General features: G+C 46.6%; 1 protein-coding gene across 11 annotated transcripts in view; it reads left to right on the top strand.

Annotated features, from left to right (window-relative positions):
* TMCC1 (transmembrane and coiled-coil domain family 1) overlaps nucleotides 1–19,520 on the top strand; it is a 190,279-nt gene that overhangs the window by 54,839 nt on the left and 115,920 nt on the right. Inside the window, exons 5-8 of one of the 11 annotated variants that reach the window (XR_004406393.2) lie at nucleotides 4,847–4,922; nucleotides 5,728–5,844; nucleotides 12,541–12,649; nucleotides 15,109–16,096. The exons of 2 other annotated variants lie outside the window; for them this stretch is intronic. The gene's annotated coding sequence lies outside the window, so the exon portion shown is untranslated. Of the gene's footprint in view, nucleotides 1–4,846; nucleotides 4,923–5,653; nucleotides 5,845–12,540; nucleotides 16,097–19,520 lie in introns of those variants that run through there. 8 more of the 11 variants (XR_004406394.2, XR_004406390.2, XR_006165948.1 and 5 more) reach the window with 8 other exon arrangements.

Here is a 19,520-nt window from a genome sequence, read left to right as displayed (position 1 = left end):
GCACTTATTTATTTAGCGTAGAAATGGAACTGTCACAGCCCTTTTTCATCCTGTTGGGACAACCACTGGTGCTTCTCTAAAGTCCTTATATGAGGATCTTGTCTTTTACAAAAGCAAATTTTGTTATTGCTGCTTATAAACACAGAAAACTGAGTTAGAGCAAGGTACCGTGACCTCATTCCTATCTGTAGAATGTAATTTTAATTCTGTATTAAAATATCCCAAATTCAGATGTTTCCATCCAGATCTGAATTCTATAACCTGAATTCATCACCAAGTCTAGCATCAGTTGCTCACCTCAGACCATCTTTCAGTTCATGGACACTCTACACCTCAGTGTATCCACGGTGTGCATAATGCTGTTCTCAGGCCAGTCTCATTCCCTTGTTCTCTCTCATACACACAGTTAAAATGAAAGACAGAAACAAAAAAAAAAAAAGGGGGGGGGGGGGCAGAAAACAGGGACTTCCTGGATTCTTGCATTTTTTTCCCAGACTGATTTGTGCTTCTAGGCAGACTGTGAATATTCAGCTCACACAGTACAGCCAAAGCAGAGCCTACACCCAGCAGTCTCTTGAAAACTAAGAGAATATGCTCTATACAAGTCTGTACTTCACAGTCTGTTCCCTGAACCAGCTCATGTGGCCTGAATAACTCAACGGCCTGCAGTTTCCACATTTCAGCGGTATCCCAGTGGTAGCTGCATTTTAGTGGATAAAAAGTTCTTAGGTATTTCAGCTGAAGTTTGCGAAGAACTTCATGTGGAAAAAATGATGCAGATATGTATTTGTGGATTAATAACAGCCAGGTTTGTTTATTGATTTCTAATCGACCTCAATCTCTCCATGTTTCCTGAATCCATTTTAGCACTAAGTTGGTTTGAATAAAACCCCGATTTTACTAACCCACCCTTCTCTGTGCCTGTAATTCAGTGTTACAAGCTTAGCTTCTTATATAGCTTTTACACAAGCATGAAATGTGAGGCAGGAAAAAATTTTAGACAGCAGGAGCAGCTGCTAACAAGACATTGCAGAGAGGCAATGAAGTCCCTGTGGTCCCAGACAAGGATGAACAGTCACTGAACGATGCACTGCTGTTGGATATGTTTACAAGAGTTCAGACTAATGAGTTGTGTGTTGACATTTGATTAATTGTCAGTGGTCATGATGTAGTTGAGTACTCCACCAGAGGAGCAGTATGAACTCTAGGGACAGAAGCACCAACAGTGCCTACCCACTCCCCTGCCTTAGAGAGGAACACCTCTTGATTAACCAGTCTGAGCCAGATGCTGTGACACATTCCACCTGAAGATCTGGCCCATGTGGAACCCCGTAACCTCTGCTATGAAACAGCTGTGCTGTGTGCCCCACCCTCTACCCACCCAGTGAGTCACCTGCTCTCAAAGGTGTCATTAGTGCACCACCTCCTCAGTTCAGGCATTCTTCCCATTTTGTGCAACTGAAAAATCAAGCCATTTCTCTCGATTCTCAGACAGGAGTTTGACACAACAAACTTTGAGTTAAAAATGCAAAACCAAGCAAAAGTGTAGTAGCAGTGTGAAGTAAAAATATTGGAAATGACCAGAATGGCTAAAGATCAGATAATAGCTTAGGTTTTTACAAGAAATATTACTTGGATCCACTCCAAGTCCAGGGGACAGTTCTTTAGTAAGCAATAAAGGACCAATATGAAATTCTAGCCCAGACAGTAGATATGAAACATAAGATTCAGTCCTAATTTGAGTGTGCACTCTTCCTGGAAGTTGCCAGTATGTGCAGTTCTGGTCTGACCCTTTTTTATTTATTTTTTTTTTTTTCATTTTGTGTGTGTGTCTTCATAATACCTGTTGTGTGCAATAATAGTGTCTTTCTGCTGAAGATTAGTCATGCCAGAAAGAGCTGTGGAGCTTGCCTGTTTCCAGAGGTCTGTCGTATAGACGTACCCTGGGCAGCTATATTCCAATCCTTTAATTTTTTGTTCTTCAAAGAAATAAAATTGTTTTTTGTCAACAGTTAAAAGGGTTCTATATCGCCCAGTTGAAAGATGGAAGCTCTAAGCTAACAGAAAAAACAAAGAGGTGTCACATGACACAAGAATGCTGTGAATTCAATATATGCTGGCATTGTTCCTGATGATCTTCAGGGCATAGATTAAAAAATGAAGTATACCCTCTGAAAGTCATCTCCCCAGAAATGACAGTGATGTGTGTCTCATGTTTGGTCGAAGAAGGCTTTGGATTTTGAGTAGTCTTAGATGCTGTACTTGATCACTTCAGAGGAGCTAGAGGGAATTTCCCCAGCAAGTCCTCAAGAGGTCTGCTGGTCTAAAGGCTGCTCACAGGGGGAGGAAGTGTCATCTACCCACGCAGTTTGGTTTGTGCCTGCTAGAAGGGGATTTCCAGCACACCCAACTTGCAAACTTGCCTCTAGTTAAAAATCATGATTATAAGCTCAGCAATACTTCTGTAGACACTAAAGTGACAACAGGGAAATGCGGTATTTTTCTCCCTTCGTAATTTCTGCTTCCTCGGAGAGGATTTCTTTCTGTGGCAGACCTCCAGCATGCTCGGGTTTGGGGCACGCTCCTTCGCGGGCTCCCAGCTTGCAGGAAAGCACCCAGCTTCGCGAGTCCGGCCCTTGCTCTGCTTGCCATCCTCGGCGGGCAGCCGTAGCTGGGACAGCGCAGAGATCGCACCCGCACCCGCACGAGTGACGGAATTTGCCCGCGTGTTTCTCCCCCGGTCCCGCGCGAGGTCCCGCGCGTGGCGCGGCGCGAGGCACAGCGGCGGGGCGCTGCTGCCCCCTGCCGGGCAAGGCGGGCGGAGCCACCGCCCCCCCCGCGGCCCCTCCGGCCCCCCCCGGGCGGGCAAAACGGGGCGATCGCTGCCCCCCCGGGCACGCACCCGCCCTCACCCCCGGCTGTGGAGAGTGCGGCTCCCGCCCGCACCTCTGCACCGCGGGGTGGTCGCTGGGCACGTCCTGGGCTTGCGTAGTGACTGGCCGTACGGGCCTTACCAGCTCACTGGGAATGGGAATTCCCGGGTCTGAAATCCCAGAGGGGCCCTTAGGCTTGTTAGATGTCTCAAGAGCACAGGTAGAATTTGTTCTGCCTGAACACCAGCAGGGTGCAAGTCAGGCCGACATCACTGCGTTTGTATGTTGCTCCCTTCTCAAGCGCATCATGACACCTGAGGACCAGACGCTCGCTGGTGGTGCCGCTGCAGCACTGGTGCCGTGGGCTCCCCAGCCGGTGCCTGCTGCCCGGGGTGCCTGCAGTGCAGCCGGTCAGCTCCCGCAGGGCAAGTGCCCCCGCGGTGGCACGGCAGGAGGGCAAGAGGAGCAGCTGGGCTGCAGGGCCCAGCGCGGCAGGGGCGAGCTCTGCCCCAGGCCACCCTCATCGCTCTGCCAAGGGATGCAGCCTTGTTCCCCACTCCCGTGTGTGCAGGGTTGCTGTGGGAGGGAAGAGCCAGTGGGTACTCCTGTGCACAGGACTCCATCATGGCCAGAGGCTTGGAGCGATGCTGGACTGGGCACGGGGTAATGAGGGAGGCTCCTTTGTCAGCCCAGTTGCAGTGAGGGGAAAGGAGCAGGAGGTGGCACTGCTGGGTAAAAAAAGTAGATTTCACATGGTCCATTTGTTGTGCACACACTCTTCTTGAGGCAGCTATGCCTCACCAAGGGGGGAAAAAATGTCAAGGATTTCGTTCTGGTTCTCTGAAGACCGCTGGAAATCAACATCAGTCACAGCAATTCACAGAATAAGGAAGTGTACAGGCATACACAGCAAGGTGTAGTTCAGATCAGCTGTGGGGCCCAGACATGTTCCCTGCTGGGAGCTGTGGCTGGACTAGGCCCCCATCCTCTGAGCTGCAAACTTCCTATATCTGGAAATTTTGGAAACACTCTCCCCCTACCTTGGTAAATGTAAGGCAGGTCAGTTAGTAGTGGATGCATCAGCATGGGAAGTGCTATATCGTTCTAAGTAGTCTGTGCTGATTTTGTAGAATTTGGACTTGACTGGATGAAAAGCCTTTGAAAAATGAGGTTGTGATGAAATAGAGTGAGAAATTAATGATATTTGCTGTGGTGTTGTAGGTGGAAACAGAGCTAGTCATCAGGGTGCCAGGTGCCCAGTGAGGCAAACAGCAAGTCTGCAGATGACGTGAAACTGTGAGGAATGGCTGATATGTCAGAGGGTCACGCTGCCATCAGGAAGGGCAGCAGCAGGCTGGAGAAATGAGCCTCATGAACAGGAGCCTCATGAAGTTCAAAAAGGGGAAGCACAGCGCCCTGCCCCTGGGGCAGAACAGCCCCAGGCACCAATATATGGTGGGGGTCACCCAGCTGGAAAGCAGCTCCGCAGCAAAGAACCTGGGGGTCCTGGTGGACCTTGTGTCACTTGGCAGTTTCCTTGCTTTTGGTACTGTGAAATGCTTGAACAAGTGTAATCAGTTTACAAAACAATAAAATAGTGTCTCATTTGTAAGCCAAAGCAAATAATAAAAGGAGAGTCCGTCTCAGATATACTGCATTTGGTCTTTTCTGGCAAATGCCACAGAATATCATCGATTTGGAATTAGCACATTTCCTTCCTGGTTCCCCTCTGTGGACTGGGACAGATGCCAGAGGATGGAAAATGGCAGGAGTAGCACAGAAGCTATTGTGCTGGTGAAACAGAGATAGGGAACTAGACCCAGTCACTGGAAAGAAAAAGGGAGAAAAATTTTAGGCCCTACTCAATTTTCCTGTTCTGTTATTCATCGTAAGAGTGCCTTTCCAAATTCTGCACCCAATGGTCACAGGTTCTCAAAAGCTCTTTGTTTTTGTCTCTGTTTTATCTTGGCCAGGTGCTGATTTGAGCTGCCATCTAATCAGTGTTGCATGTAATTTCCTCCCACAATAATTACATTTTTCTTCCAGAAGGTAAGAAAGAAGATACTGTAGCAAACACAGTGATGTGAAAAAAAAAAGGGTGTAGATGCAGAGAGCTTTGCGTTCTTGCTATATACATTGAACAGAGCCTATCACACTTAAAGAATCACACCCAAGCCATTTAACCAAATTCATGCAGGAATCCCTACAGGTTGTTCAGAAGCACAGCGCTCTCTGGGGCTGAAGCGGCAGTCAGAGAAGGGGCTTATGGCACTCTGTAAAACAGCATGAGGCATGATGAGTTTTAGCCTAGCTGCTTGAGCCTAACTTCTAATCTTACAACAATGCCATAATTTCATTAACGTGTACAAGTGGCAAGTAAAATCTTTGGCTTATGGTCTTAGTGTGAACTAATGTACCAGCCCTTTCTCAGTTTGAGGCATATCAACCTGAATTGGAAAATGTGGTGCTGGCAAATTTAGATCAGTCTGGCTTGTTACATTGCACTGTACTGAAAATGTTGGCAATGCATTAGCTGTATTATTTGCAGGTCAACTGTCCTTGCCATGTGGATAGCCATGGCAATAAAGAGTGGAGGTGGCTCCAGGACAGAAGATTGTTACCTGTGTGCATTGTTCATGGTCTCAGTCCCTAGCAGAGACAGTCCTGTTACGTTTAGCAGCTTCCACACTATGTGCAGAGATTATAATTGGATACTAAGGAAAAAATTACAGCACAAACATTAATTATGCTCAGCTGCTTTTTTTTCTTTTTTTTTCAAGCTGAACAGAGCAGATAGCTAAGCTGGGAATTCCCATCTGAGTGGGCTCCTTTATCTTCTGCCACTAACTTGCAGGTACAAGCAATTCACCAAGGAGAAGTCTGGGAAGACAGACCTGCCCAGGTTCCAGCATTTCTTCCCTAACATGCCAGACTGCATACCTGCCATTGCTCCAGAAGACTGAAAAACAAGGTGATGAGTCTTTAAACCAGACAAAGATTAACAGGAAAAACCACTCTTGCCCTTTCCTACATGGCATTGGAAGCATGGGGCACTCTTTCTTTTAGTGCTACCAGCAGAGCCTTCATCCCAAAAAATGAAAGTCGGGAAGACATACGGTCCAACCCCATAGACCCCCATCGGTCTTTTGGTACCAAGACTGTTACAGGGTAAACATTCCCTGAAAGTATGGAAGAGCAATACATTTCCTCCATTATTTTAGAGAATATGGAATGTTATTCATTTTCATTGCTTCTTATGACTGGGTATTAATTCCTTCAGAGCATCCCTTCCTTGTTATTACCCCAATACCTGGTCTTTTCTCACCTGTTTCCCCAGAGAAACAGTGCTACCTGCATACTCCAGAGCCATTACCTTGTACCACATGTGTTCTGCTGTTCTCCTTCCTTCCCTGTCCCTTGAAATGTGCCAACCCTGTTGCACAGTGCTTTTGCTCTGCTTGTGGGAAAGTTGTTTGTGACATTTGGATGTCGTCTTTGCCTTGTGAAATGGTCACTCACATATTCCCAGTCCCTATTTGGTTAGTGTCAGTATCTGTGGGAGTCTTGCCTCTACTTTCCTTAGCTACCGAATCTGGAGATGGCCCCAGACAGGGCCTTTTGGGGCAACAAAAGGACTTTTTTTAATTAGTGAGTAGAGCTTGCAATTTTGCCATTCCAGCATCAGAACTTAGTAATACTGGTGGTTTCATTTGCAATAGCTATAATGTTTGCTTGGTGGGTGTCAGACAGAGAATGAATCTGTATTTTTAATCACTGATACTAGTGATTTTACTTTCAGTGGAGGAACCTTAATGTAGGTCCTGGTTGCTCACAGGAGACAGAGCACTTTGAAAATCAAAGTGCATTACTTTTCATCATATTGTTACATTACACCATTATCTAGAGAATGAGGTGACCCATTCTGGAAACTATTTGTAAAGCTGCTGGCCTGACAAAGTTGAGTGGCACTTCACCAGCATTAAGAAAAGAGGGTAAGCATGCACACGTTACAGGAAAGATTCCTTTATTTCCTCCCCTTACCATTCCTACTGACCTAGAGAAGAATGTGATACTGCAGAAATGAACTGTCCACCTTATTCTGTGGGGCCAATAGTGATTTGAGCCTAGCAGTCCATCGGTTTGCTGCTGTCATTCTATTGAAGCCAGAGAAACACACCAGCAGAGAAAGTAGACCAGTAATTCATTGCTCTGTTGACATCCTCTAATGGAAAGGACACAGAATAACTGTCTTGAAAAAAACCCACAAGTTTTCTTAAGTACTTAGCAGTTGTTTGCTATCCTCTCTGCTTCTTTAGTGAATAGGAAGTGGATGATACTTGGCACATGCGTGAGCCACAGGCATCAGTGTTTGTGAAGGTGTGTTTTTTCCTGCTCCTTGGGAGGCTGTGCTCTACGTTGTGAGCCCTGAGGAACAAAAGTGAGGAAGTACCTAGAAGTACTTGGTTTGAACTCTTTGCTGAAACATAAGCAGCTGGTTCACTGGTACAGTAATATGGCACGGCTCTAAGTGCATATCAGCATTAGAAAAATTTCTGGGCTGGGATTTTGTAAGTTGTTCATACATGTACCTGGGACTAAGTGAGCCCCCGATCAGGAACCACTCTTTGAGAATTTCAAAGCAAAGCACTGTTACCATTCTTGGACTTCTGGGATTTAGCCTGAAAAGATTCCCATTGAAGCACTTTCTGCTGATTCTTGGCCCTAAAGTCATTCTAGCCTTTTGTGATTTGGAAATGTTAATAAACATTACTCCATTGTGTTGGCCCTGGAGGGAAGGGGGGCCCAAGAAAGCTGGTTAATGTATTCAAGGATCACCTCCTCCAAGCTCAAGAGTGTTCCATCCCAATGAATATGAAGTCAAGCAGAAATGCCAAGAGACCTGTGTGGATAAACAAAATGCTCCTAGTGAAACTCAAACACAAAAAGAAAGCATACAGAGAGGTTGGAAGCAAGGATAGATAACATGAGAGGAATACAGAAATACTATCTGAGCATCCAGGGACAAAGTTAGGAAAGATAAAGCCCAAATGGAAAGAATCTAGCCAGGGATGTGAAAGACAGCAAGAAGGGCTTCTGTAAGTACACAGGAGACAAAAGGAAGACTAGGGAAAACACGGGCCCATTGCTCAGTGAGACAAGGGTCCTGGTTACACGGGACCTGGAAAAGGCTCAAATACCGAATGTCTAATTGCCTCAGTCTTTACTAGCAAGACAGACCTTCAGGAATCCCAGGTCCCAGAGACCAGGGGAAAAGGCTGGAGCAAGGAAGATGCACTCTTGGTGGAAGAGGATCAGGTCAGGCAATACTTAGGCAAACTGGACCATATGTCCATGGGTCCTGATGAGATGAACCCGGGAGTGCTGAATAAGCTGGCAGATGTCATTGCAAGACCACCCTCAATAATCTTAGATCAATCATGGTAACTGAGAGTAGTGCCCGAAGGCTGGAGGAAAGCAAATCCACTCCCATCTTCATGAAGGGCAAGGGGGAAGGCCCAGGCAATTACAGGCTGGTCAGCCTCACCTCAGTCCCTGGCAATGTGATGGAGCAGCTAATCCTGGAAACCATTTTCAGGCACAATAAGGACAAGAAATTCATCAGGAGTAGTCAGCATGGCTTCGTCAAGGGGAAGTCATGCTTGACCACCTTGATAAACTTGTATGATGAAATGACTGGCCTGGAAGACAAGGGGAGAGCAGTGCATATTGTCTACCTAGACTTCAGTAAGGCCTTTGACACTACCTCATAAGCTCCTCATAGACACGCCGTAGATGTACGGGCTGGGTAAGCAGTCAGTGGTGTGGATTGAAAACTGACTGAATGGCCAGGCCCAGAGCATGGTGATCAGCATCATGAAGTCTAGTTGGAGGCCCATAACTAGCAGTGTACCCTAGGGGTCAATACCAGATCCAGTCCCATTTAACATCTGTATTAATCATCTGGATGATTTCCATCCTTGGAGATATTAAAAAATCATATGGACATGGCCCTTGGTGGCCCTGCTTGAGTAGGGAGTTGGACCAGATGAACTCCAGACGTCCCTTCCAACCCCAACCATTCTGTGATTCCATGTTATTAAGGAAATTTCTTTAATTCCAGCCACTGGATTTTGAGAAACATGAACTTTACGTTTTACCCTTCTTAAATTGCTTTCAGTATTGATTGTTTTATTAGGGCACTTTCTGTTTTAACTTCCATCTCTGTTATGCCAAATCTCACAAGACTTTCCTTCTGTCATAAAGCAACATGATTTCACTGGGCTTTTGTTTAACAGATGCCTTGCAGGCTTTTTTTAATGACACCAACTGGGACTTTGTTTATCATGTGGGTATCATATGCTTCCTAGATATTAGCCATCGCTAAATACAAGGGGGAAAATAGGATGTAAATATTTTAAACTAATATTTTCTGGTAGATACCCCTTTGATCTTTAATTACTTCACCACACATACAGAACAATTTTAAGAAGTCTAATTTTTGATACCTCCAGCTTCTTCAAACTTCTGTACCCCTTTCTAAGTGAACAGTCTGAGTGTTGCAGTTTCTCTCTCGGCAAAACTACCAGCCAGTATAGAAAGAGTCCCCAGATTTCTCATGCACAGACTGAGCCAGGCAAAATCAGTTATAACACCCACCTCCTCTGCATCAGCCCAATATGTAACAGAGCAGGCAGGATACAGAGCACTTTCTGGAAGGTCCTAGAATTTTGTGGAGCAAATTTTTATTTACATCCATCAGTAGACAGTCTTCCATCTCCCTCAAGTTACTTCCGTTGAAGTAATGAGTGAAAGGTTCAACTGGTATCTGTAAAATACTTTGGCTTCATGCTTTGCCAGCAAAAGCTGCAAAGGCCAGGTAAACTGTGAACAGTTTGGTCTTGGCTGGTGAAGGTGAAAACTGAAGGGAGTCTGCAGAAAGATGCAGCACTCATTTCATCCTGCCTCCTAGGAGAGATGCTCATCCCTTGTCCAGCCTTATAGTTTTTTCTCTTCAAGGAAGGGTCTTCCCATTCGGCAATCTTTGCTTCAGAAATCCAGCCTCTGCCTTGTTAATTTACAGGTAATAAATCTAAGAGGTATTGAAGAAGCCATAATTATGTACCATAGGGAGCACGTACAGCACATGCTAGCAGGATTTATGAGCCAGAGCATCTGCAGACCTTAAATGTTAGATAAGTCCCACCCAATTTGGGGGAGGTGGCTTTTTTGGCTCCCCTCTCCGCAGTGCCTTGTACACATGCAAAGCCACATGGCAGTCAGGCTTTATTTACAGCATTTGCAGTGTGCCCTGTGATCTCTGGAGCATAAAAACCAAGATGTTGCCCAGCTATGCTCCATTATTTTCTGCAGGGTTTTCTGCTTAATTGAGAAGAAGTTTCAAGGTGAGGAGTGTTTCTTCTGCTCCATGCCTTTTCCCCACATGCAGCATTATCACTACTGCGTCTGTCCCCAGCACAGGCCTTCCATGAGAGGGCAAGGCAATAAGAGGTTCAGTGGGCCTCTGTGGGGGAATGTGTGTCCCACACAACATACTAACAGGCCCAAACACTGGGGTGTTTCCCAGCATCCCCTTACTAATGCTGTCTGTTCCCCAGCAGCACAGCTTGCTGCATGATGGGGGATACACTGTGTGACATGCTGGAGCATGGTCTCTCCCCAGACTCTTCGCAGATAAATAACCCATCTCTAATTATTTTTCCTCATTGGTCCCAAATTTGTTACATGTGTACCCAAATTTGGTGTTTCTGACACTATTATGTAGGTAATTTTGGCCTGGTAAGATATTATTGATACAGTTACCTAGATGAAGGTGGCCTTGCATCCCAGCTCACTTCAGACTCTATGGTCCATGCTGGTTATATTTAATTTCCATCATATGCTTTTTGGACAGAATTAACTTACTTTAGCCTTGATACCCCTACCTCCTACCAATTAAACACAGTCTGCATACCAGAACAATGACATAACCCATTTAGTACTCACACCACACTTCTGCCGTTGCACAGTTTTCATTGCACCTCTGGTTCCCATCAGAGGTCTTAGCTAACTTTGAAGACTAATATTCCAGTGGACACTCTTGCTCACAGTAGCACTGAGAAGTTATCACTCAAACGGATTGGCATTATTGATTTGGTCCTGCGGTTTCAAAGTGATACAATGGTTTTGGTTACTTAATCCATGGTGCCATAACAAGCCTTTGTGTTAGACAGTTCTGTAAACCAAGTTCCTTAAAGGCTGTTTCATAATGCAACCCCCCAAACAGAGCCATCCAGAATCCTTAATAGCATTTGAAATTGTAAACCACAAAGAATCCAGATAAGCACATGGACTAACAGGATCCTTGTTGCAGTGTATCTGACATTGCATCCTTGAAAGCAAAGAAAACTCCCCTCCCTGAAACTTAAGTTGCATGGATATGAATTAGAGGTATAAATACTAGCTGCGAAATTCAGTCCAAATCAGTTTGAATCCAGTTTGCTCATAGTATTTGGTATTTGACATATTAGACAAGTTCACTCTGTGGTTTCAAAGTCCACATCTGACTTAGCGTCCTAACTTCCTGATGGTCTTTCCTAAGATTCAGTACTGCCCTAAACACTGATCTGAGATTACTCAGTCACTATCTGAATTGGTATTTGGGTCTTTCTGTGTCACAGCTTCCAGTGGAACAGTCTTGGAGAACTTTATCTCCTATATTATCCAGTCTTTCCAGATTTACCTGATTAACAGGTGTCATTTTGCCATGAAAGCACTGACATCACATGTATTTGTGAAAATCCTCTTAGCAAACTCCTGACCCCTGTCCTGCTTTCTGTACTACCAAGCTGATGTCCTGTTTTCAGTTAAGCACTGCAGGCTAACTCTTTTTTTCTCCTTTTTTAAATGGTGAGCTTTGCAGCTCAGCATTTTTTATTCCTGCCATGATAGCAAAAGCAATGTTGTTATGACTGCTGACATTTTTGTCAGAGCATGCCAGTGAAGGTTAAAAGATATGCAAAAGCAGCTGCCATTGTATTTGCAAGCAAGGCTCAATGTTCTGCTTTATTTCTTACTTTGGCAGAAAGGATACAGTTTCTTTCTGCTCTTGGGCAACTGCTGGTATGGCTAAAATTTGTCAGAGAGCAATAGCTTATTTAACCAGGACAGCTTTAAACTTATTCTCCTGTCTTTCAGTATACATTACCTCATTGCATATTTCAAATGTACATGCCTAATTTTGTGCTTGCATACACGAATTACTTGAATTATTCTTTATGCATGGAACTAAATTGACTGCATGTATAAAAGAGGTTTGTGGCCATGCAACTGTACCTACCCATCACCGTATGAGCCCCTAGAGCACAGACGCTGGTCTGTGACCAGTCACCTGTCTAATAGCAGAAAAAAAAAAGTAAAGATTGGTGAATCCAGGAGGCAAAGTTCAACTGAAATAATAGCAGGTAAGTCAGAGAAAGATAACATACTTCCCAATTTTCAGGGCTCCTTTCTTACCTGTAAGCAGCAGAGACTCCAGTTTTCCTTCTCATGTGAAAGACAGGAATTCAAGCTGTAAGTGCTTCCTCCTCCCATTTGGACAAGGCACCAAATCTGACTTGATTCAGAGGGAAGTGTCAGATGCTCAGTCATCCATCATCTGTTTTCCTAGACATCTTCAGTTCAAGTACCTCTGCTTTTCTTGCTCAGCCCATCAAACCTGACAAGACTACAGCCCAATAATCTGCTGAAATCATTAGGAGGTCATTTATTTTCTGAAGGTAACTACCTGTGTGTCTTACTTTTTTTTTTTTTTTTTTTTTTTCCAGTGGTTTTCAGTGGCAGCTACCAAACAAGGGAATAAGGGAGAAAAGAGTGTGAAAGAGGAACTCGGATATTGTGGTGTCAGCCAAGTAAAAACTTTGGGATGATTTTGGCGCTGTTTACTATGACAGAGTAGTAGTGGTAGAGTGGTGTGTGGTCAGACCCTGTGGGAAGAAACCTCATAGCCCAGCCCCATGTCTCATCATATCAGTTGCAGTGTTTCTCCCAGGACCATCTCCCTGGATTTTTATCATCCTCCAGCTGATGGTGCACCTTTTTTCTTCAGGCTCTTCTTGGAGAGCCTTAACCAAGATTTACAGTCTGTGTCCTTTAGCATCTCTTTCCATTTGCAGCCTCTGACGCGGTTCTGATCTTACAGTTTTGTCCAAGGCTCATGTTTATTTTTTTCCCCCTGTGTTTTTGGCAAGGCCCTTCTCTTCACATAAGTGGCTGTGATGCTATTTCAGTGTGTGGTTGAAATTGCATGCTTTAGTATATAAATCAGCTTGATGAGGAATAAAATGTGTAACAGGGAGATTTCTTCTGTGTCACTGTCATATGATAGGCATATGAAATGACAGTGTGACAGAGTGAGAGCACATCTTCCAGAGCTTTAGATCTCAGCCCATAAGGACAGCAAAGTGCTCATGCTTCAAGAGGGTTACAGTAAATTCTGTGTTTCCACAACAACATTTCATTGAATCATAGAATGGTTTGAGTTGGAAGGGACCCTTAAACATCATCTAAGTCCAACCCCCTTCTATAGGCAAAGACATATTTCACTAGATCAGGCTGCTTGAAGCCCCATCCAACCCGATCTCAAATGATGGGACATACACATCCACATTTGGGAAAGCTGTTCCAGTGTCTCACCATCCTCATAGGAAGACATTTCTTTTACCCTTACTAGAAAAAAAATTATTTTTCCCTACATAAAATGTCGTATTAGTTATCTCTGTGTGAGCAGGGTTGCCTTTCAATGGACTGATTAAAGCACATGTGCTTTTGCACCGTATGGCACCCAAGGAAGTAGTGTGGCTAACATTTACATACAGTTCTACTGACTAGTGACTGTAGGTACTATATGGGAAGAGAAGCTCTGGCACCCAGCCCATGAGCGCAGACTGCCAGAAGGAAGATGCAGGGAGCTTGGGTGCACCCACGCAAGGCTTAGGCGGCCAAAGGGCAGCTGTCTTACAACTCCCATTGCCCATGGGGCATGTGACATCGGGATCTTCTCTGGGCCCTGGTCCAGCTTGTCTGTGAGTCACTTGAGGCTGCAAGGACAGATGGCAGCAGGCTTAATGGGGCATGCTCTGCTGAGCTCACCCATACTGCAGGGGATGTGGTCTAAGCTTCGAGATGCAAGGGACAGGCACTCTACAAATCTGGGAGTTAAACAACTTGAAAACTTCCTTGTCTAACACTGAAGCCAGAAGGTTTGCTGCAAGTGGTGGCCAAACAGGCCCATCTGCAGCCTGTGTCGAACTGCCTGGCATCCAAACGCTGTAAAGTAACTCCTTGCAAAATACTTGAAATTGTCTGTGACATAAAAAAATTCGTATTTTCTCCTCTCTTTGCCCAGTATCATTCTGAGCCTTATCCCCAGACATCTGTTGATACATGTCAAAGCAATAACTCCCTCACTGTGAGAGCACTGCAAAACTGAACGATATCACATGGATACTGGGAGACATCTGTAATGTAGCCATGTCTTCTGATGCTATGCAAGAAGAAATTAAAGTGCCATGTGAACGTAAAGGGAATCAGATTTCAGGAGCATGGCAATGACAAAACAAACTCATGGTTGTTGCTATAAGGCCTCCCCAAGAGCTGATGTTGAATTAAAAGGTACATTTTTTCCAGGTCATATCAGCAAAGATTTTTCACCATAGTAACCAGAACTGTGCTCCTGAGCTTGTGTATCTCTCTGTAACAAACTCCTAGGGTACCTCCTGTCCTTCATTCACCATTTCTGGCAGCATAGCTGATGCCTGCTGGTGCTTCTGAAATGATATCCCAGCAGTCAGACAGGGTCAGTTTCTATAGTGATTGGAGATTAAAGAACTAAACCTTAATCTGAATGTAATTTTTCAGTCCCTTACATTCAATTACCTGGTTATTCCATGTCTGTCTTCAGTCTGCTACTTGGTTTCTTCCCAGCAACTCCCTACTGAAAGAGCAAAAATGACACAAGGACAGCCCCAAAGAAAAAACCCACCTGGAGGCACAATGGTTCATATCTACAAGGCTGGAGATTCTCATCTTGCTGAAGGGCCTTGCTAACAAACCAAGGGTGGTATCATAAGAACTGACCAGGATAGTGTCGGTAATGTTTTGAGGAAGGCATGGAAAGGTAAATCTAATCAGTCCACAAGCTGTTTTTTTTTTTTTTTTTTTTTCTTTTTCCCCGCAGGAATCAAAATCAATTAACAGAAGCACAGAGACCCTCCTCAGTTTCAGTGCCATGCAAGCTATTTGCTCTGGTGGTTTAGACCAGCTTTCATCCTCCTACTTTCCATTTAGACCCACAGTCAGTCACAGGACTTTCCTCTGCAAACGAGCATTAAGAGCTGTGCTGAATGCCACCAGCTCAGAAAAATAACTGCTGTGCTTATTTTGCATTCGCTTTGCACTGGCACAAACCACTGTGTTGGACAGAGACCAGTGAGGCCCAAATTGCTTTCTCCTGTGCGAGGAGCGAACTGATTTTGACACATTGATCACCTGAAACTCTAGAGCTGTATTAGTGATAGCTAAGAGTCCACAACAGAAGCCTCTGTAATATGTGTTGGCTCCTGTCCATAGATACATGTAGGTCTACAGATCTGGATTGTGGATGCACAAAAACATTGTGCTGTCTGGCTTTCAGAGATACTGAGCTTTGGCTTCAGTTGTTCTGAAAAAACAGAGATGTGACAAAGCTATGATATAAAAGTCATTCCCTGAATATCTATTTGTGGATTTGCAATGTTCCCCTCTTCGAATTAGTGAATATAAAATATTTTTTGAAAATTAATTACACAGTACAAGATCAAATATTTAGAAATGTCTTGCAGAAAGTCCTATGAGAAAGTGTATAAAGAAGAAATATAATTAATAAACCAAAACATCAATACCCAGTACTTGCAGAGAGGGTTAGTTGTACTCTAATTACTTCCTTGGCTACCTGGTTCATCACTTCTGTGTGTTGCCTAAAACAGATGGACTGCATGCAATATTGTAATAGATTTCCTGCGAACTTCTGAATCTGGTATTCTTAATCGTGTTGTAGTTATTAGGCTTATGTGTTTAAAGCCAAATTTACTGTCAACTGGAGATCTAACATTAACAATTTGTTACTTACTTGAAAATTTGTTATTAATAAATATGAAAAAAATGATTTAATAAATATATTGAATATGAATGCCACCATGTATGCTGTTTGTTTACATTGTATACGCTGAAGTTAGCCAGTGAAATTCAGCAGGTCAGATTCACTTGCTACCTTTGGTCAGTCTCACTTTCTGTTCTCGTGTGCTGGTACAAGATCCCAGTGCTTAGTTATTCAGCTTTGAAAAGGACAGGTAAAAAATGGTTTAAAGAGAAAATTTTAAAAGACCTCTTACTAGTTCTGCAAAATGTTTTTTTTTAGGAGATACAAGAAGGAACAAAGTTCCCATCAGCTTTAAATAAACTGTCCTTGTTTCCTAGATACTGCAAATCATGCAATGCCCAGCCAGACCTTAGATGACCAATTGTTTATGAAAAGACATGAGGCTTATTTGACTACTGAAGCATCAGAGAAGCAAAGTGGTAAGGAGGGAGCAGCCCTTGACAGATGATATATCCATCACAGTCTTCACTCCTCAGCAGAGCTCTGATTATGTCAGTGGTGCATATTCATTTTAGTAGGCAAAGATTCACCATCTCTTATTTCATGCCTTTAGGTTTTCTTGGCATGTCAGGATCCATGTCTGCTCTGCACACCCTGTGACTGTAACTTCAAGTGGCAGTGCTTGATTTCAGCATACAGCTCTTGCCTTCCTTGTACACCCCGTGTCACAGCCAGGCTCTGCTCTAGCTTCAGGACAGGCTAGAGTGTGACCTGGGGGAGGGATGGGGAGAGAAGAGAAGAGATAGCTGGGAGCAGTGAGGAAGGGATTTGAGTGGGAAAGATATTGGCTGGTGTTCATTAATTCTTGAGATTTACATGAAAAAATGTAAGTACACTGGTTGGAAATATAAGTCAAGTTCTATAAATTCCAACTTTTTTGCAGCTAAATACATAAACTGCATCAGACAAATACAGATCAAGGCATTTTTTTCAGCGAATCAGCTTCCAGAAAGGGTGCAGCCTTCTAAAAATACACAAGTACAGTCACTGTAGATCACATTTCTTCTCAGATGAAGAGAGATGGTCAAGTCAACTGAAGCAGTGTCTTTGAGATGCTGGTCTCTGTGGTGTCTTCTCAGAGCACCTCATCTAACTCACTGCTAGATGAGAATGATGTTGGAAAACCAGAAGCAGCTGATCAAGGAGGCCTTCTGAAGTGTGTACCATACAGTTTGACTATTGTAGAATTTTCTGTATGGTCATTACACTATTCCATACGGCAAACTAGGAGTCACAAACCAGTTTGCAACCTGATACCATCTGTGAATCCTTCCTAGAGTCTGTTGTTACATAGAGAACTTCAGTGACTGCCGCCCATCACAGACTTCAGATGGGGATTCGTATAACCATGTTGTTAGGACTGAAGGAGCAATGAAACAGCTACGCTGGGATAGCTGGGGCAGTGCAAGTTCCTGCCCAAGGGAAACGGCCGCAGAGCAGAGCTCAGACGTGGCAAAGCTGTTCAGTGTGAGGCCTGTCCCTGGCAATGGCTACGGAAGCAGGGCCTGCAGGTTGTGTATGTGGGAGGGGGAACCGGAGAGTAGAAAAAAAACATTTCAGAAAGGTGCCAGGAGAGGAGGGGGGCGGAAGACCCGCTGTCTACAGCAGTGGGTGCTGGGAAGATGCTTATCCATGAGGGGCAAGGCGCCCGTTCGCGGGCACCGCGGCGGTCAGTCGGGCGGGAGCGCGCAGCGCGCTCGGCGGGCTCAGGGAACGGACCCCCGCGGAGCTCGCGGCGGCTGCTGAGGGGCGCGGGCGGGGGGTCGGTGTTTGCCGGGGAAGGGCTCGGTGGGTGCGTGGGTGCGTGGGTGGGTGCGTGGGTGCGTGGGTGCCCGGCCGTGCCGGTGGCGGAACGCGGGGCGGGGCGGGGCCAGCGGGGGGGGCGGAGGCGGGTGGTGGGCACCGCCCAACGCCCCGCCCTCGGCCCCGCCCCCGCCCCGGGCGGTGCCCCTCGGGGCGCGCGGCTCCGAGGCGCGGGGAGGTGCCGGGAGTGGGCGTGGTACCCCCTCGCTCCGCCCCTCCCGCTCGCGCCGGCCGACGTTGCCGCGCGCGCCGCGCCCCGCCCCGCCCCGCCCCTCGGCGGCGCGCTGACGTCGCGCGCGGCCGGGGCGAGCGGTGTGGCGGCGCGCGCGGGGATGGGGCAGCCGCCGGCCGCGACCTCGAGCGCCGCCGCTCGCCGGTGAGTGACCGCGGGCCGGGGCCGCGGCTGGGCTGAGGGGCCCGCGGGCCGCGCCGGGGCCGGGGAGAGCGGGGGCCGGGCCGCGGCTGAGGGACCCGCGGGCCGCGCCGGGGCTGGGCTGGGGCTGAGGGACCCGCGGGTCGGGCCGGGGCTGCGTTGTGGGACCCGCGGGCCGGGCCGGGCCGGGGCGGGCGCGGCGACCCTGGCTGCGCCTATCGCGGGCGGCCTCGCCCGCTTCCAGACGCGGTGCTCGGCCGCGCCCTCCCGCCCCGTTTTTCGGTGACCCGTTAGGGACCCCCAAGAGGGGACGCGCGGCCCAGCCGCCTCTGGGCGCCGTTCCGGCCCGGCGGGGCGCGGCGGGCCCGGGGCGCAGGTGCCGCGGGGCGGGGGTGGCCGCCTCCCGCGGCGCGGGCGCAGCGCGGCCCTGCGGGCGCCGCCGCCTTCTCACCCGGCGCCGAGCGGCGCCGAGGCGCGGCCCGGCCCGGCGGCAGGCGCGCAGCCCTCGCAGCCGCGTCCGGGAGGCTCCGGGGCCCGGTGCGCGCGTGCAGAACTGTTTGCAGAGGCGCTGCTGGTGCGTGGGCTCTTTGTTGTGGAGGAGGCGGCTGCGTCTGACCCGTCTGATTTTTAAGATAGCCAAAGTTTAGGTGCATTCTTCGCCTATTCCTTCCCACTTTAGTTGTCTTTTATCAGATAATTAAGATACTGATTGTTTCATTGTGCTGACGTGTAAGTGAGCTCAAATTTTGCCATTCTAAAAACGGGTTTTCAGAAACAGGCCTTTAAAGTGGAGAACTTGAGATGTAAAGCAGTGAGTGGCCTCTGAGCTTTAAGAGCATCAAAACCCACGAGGCTTAAAACTGAAACTGTTTGTCATCTTAGCTTGTGTGTACAGATGCTGTCGTCAGTGATACCAGAAATACCTCATGTGCGTTAGTAACAAATACTGTGGCCAACAAAGTTCATACAGGGGGTTGAGGCACCGCTTTCACTACAAGATTTTGTATTTTACGATCAAAGAGTCTTCTTCATGGTCAGAAGGTGTAAAGGTATGAGCTGAAGCTATAAAGATCTGAGTGGAAGTGTAGAGGGGGGACAAGGAGAGTGACGTAACTACCACTGTATCAGAAACAGGGTCAATCAACCACAGACCTTAAAGTCAGATATTTGTGCAAGGTGGAAGCCCTTAGTAACACGTGTCTGGGCTACCAGTGTGACCAATGAAGTAGTGATGCCCTGAACCTGAGACAGGGCAAGAGGGTCCTCCTGGGTCTGG

Source organism: Tyto alba, unplaced genomic scaffold, assembly GCF_018691265.1.
Source record: "Tyto alba isolate M040663 unplaced genomic scaffold, T.alba_DEE_v4.0 Super-Scaffold_3, whole genome shotgun sequence".
Lineage (NCBI taxonomy): Eukaryota > Metazoa > Chordata > Aves > Strigiformes > Tytonidae > Tyto > Tyto alba.
Note: the sequence above shows the minus strand (reverse complement) of the source record. Positions and strands in the feature narration are given on the sequence as shown.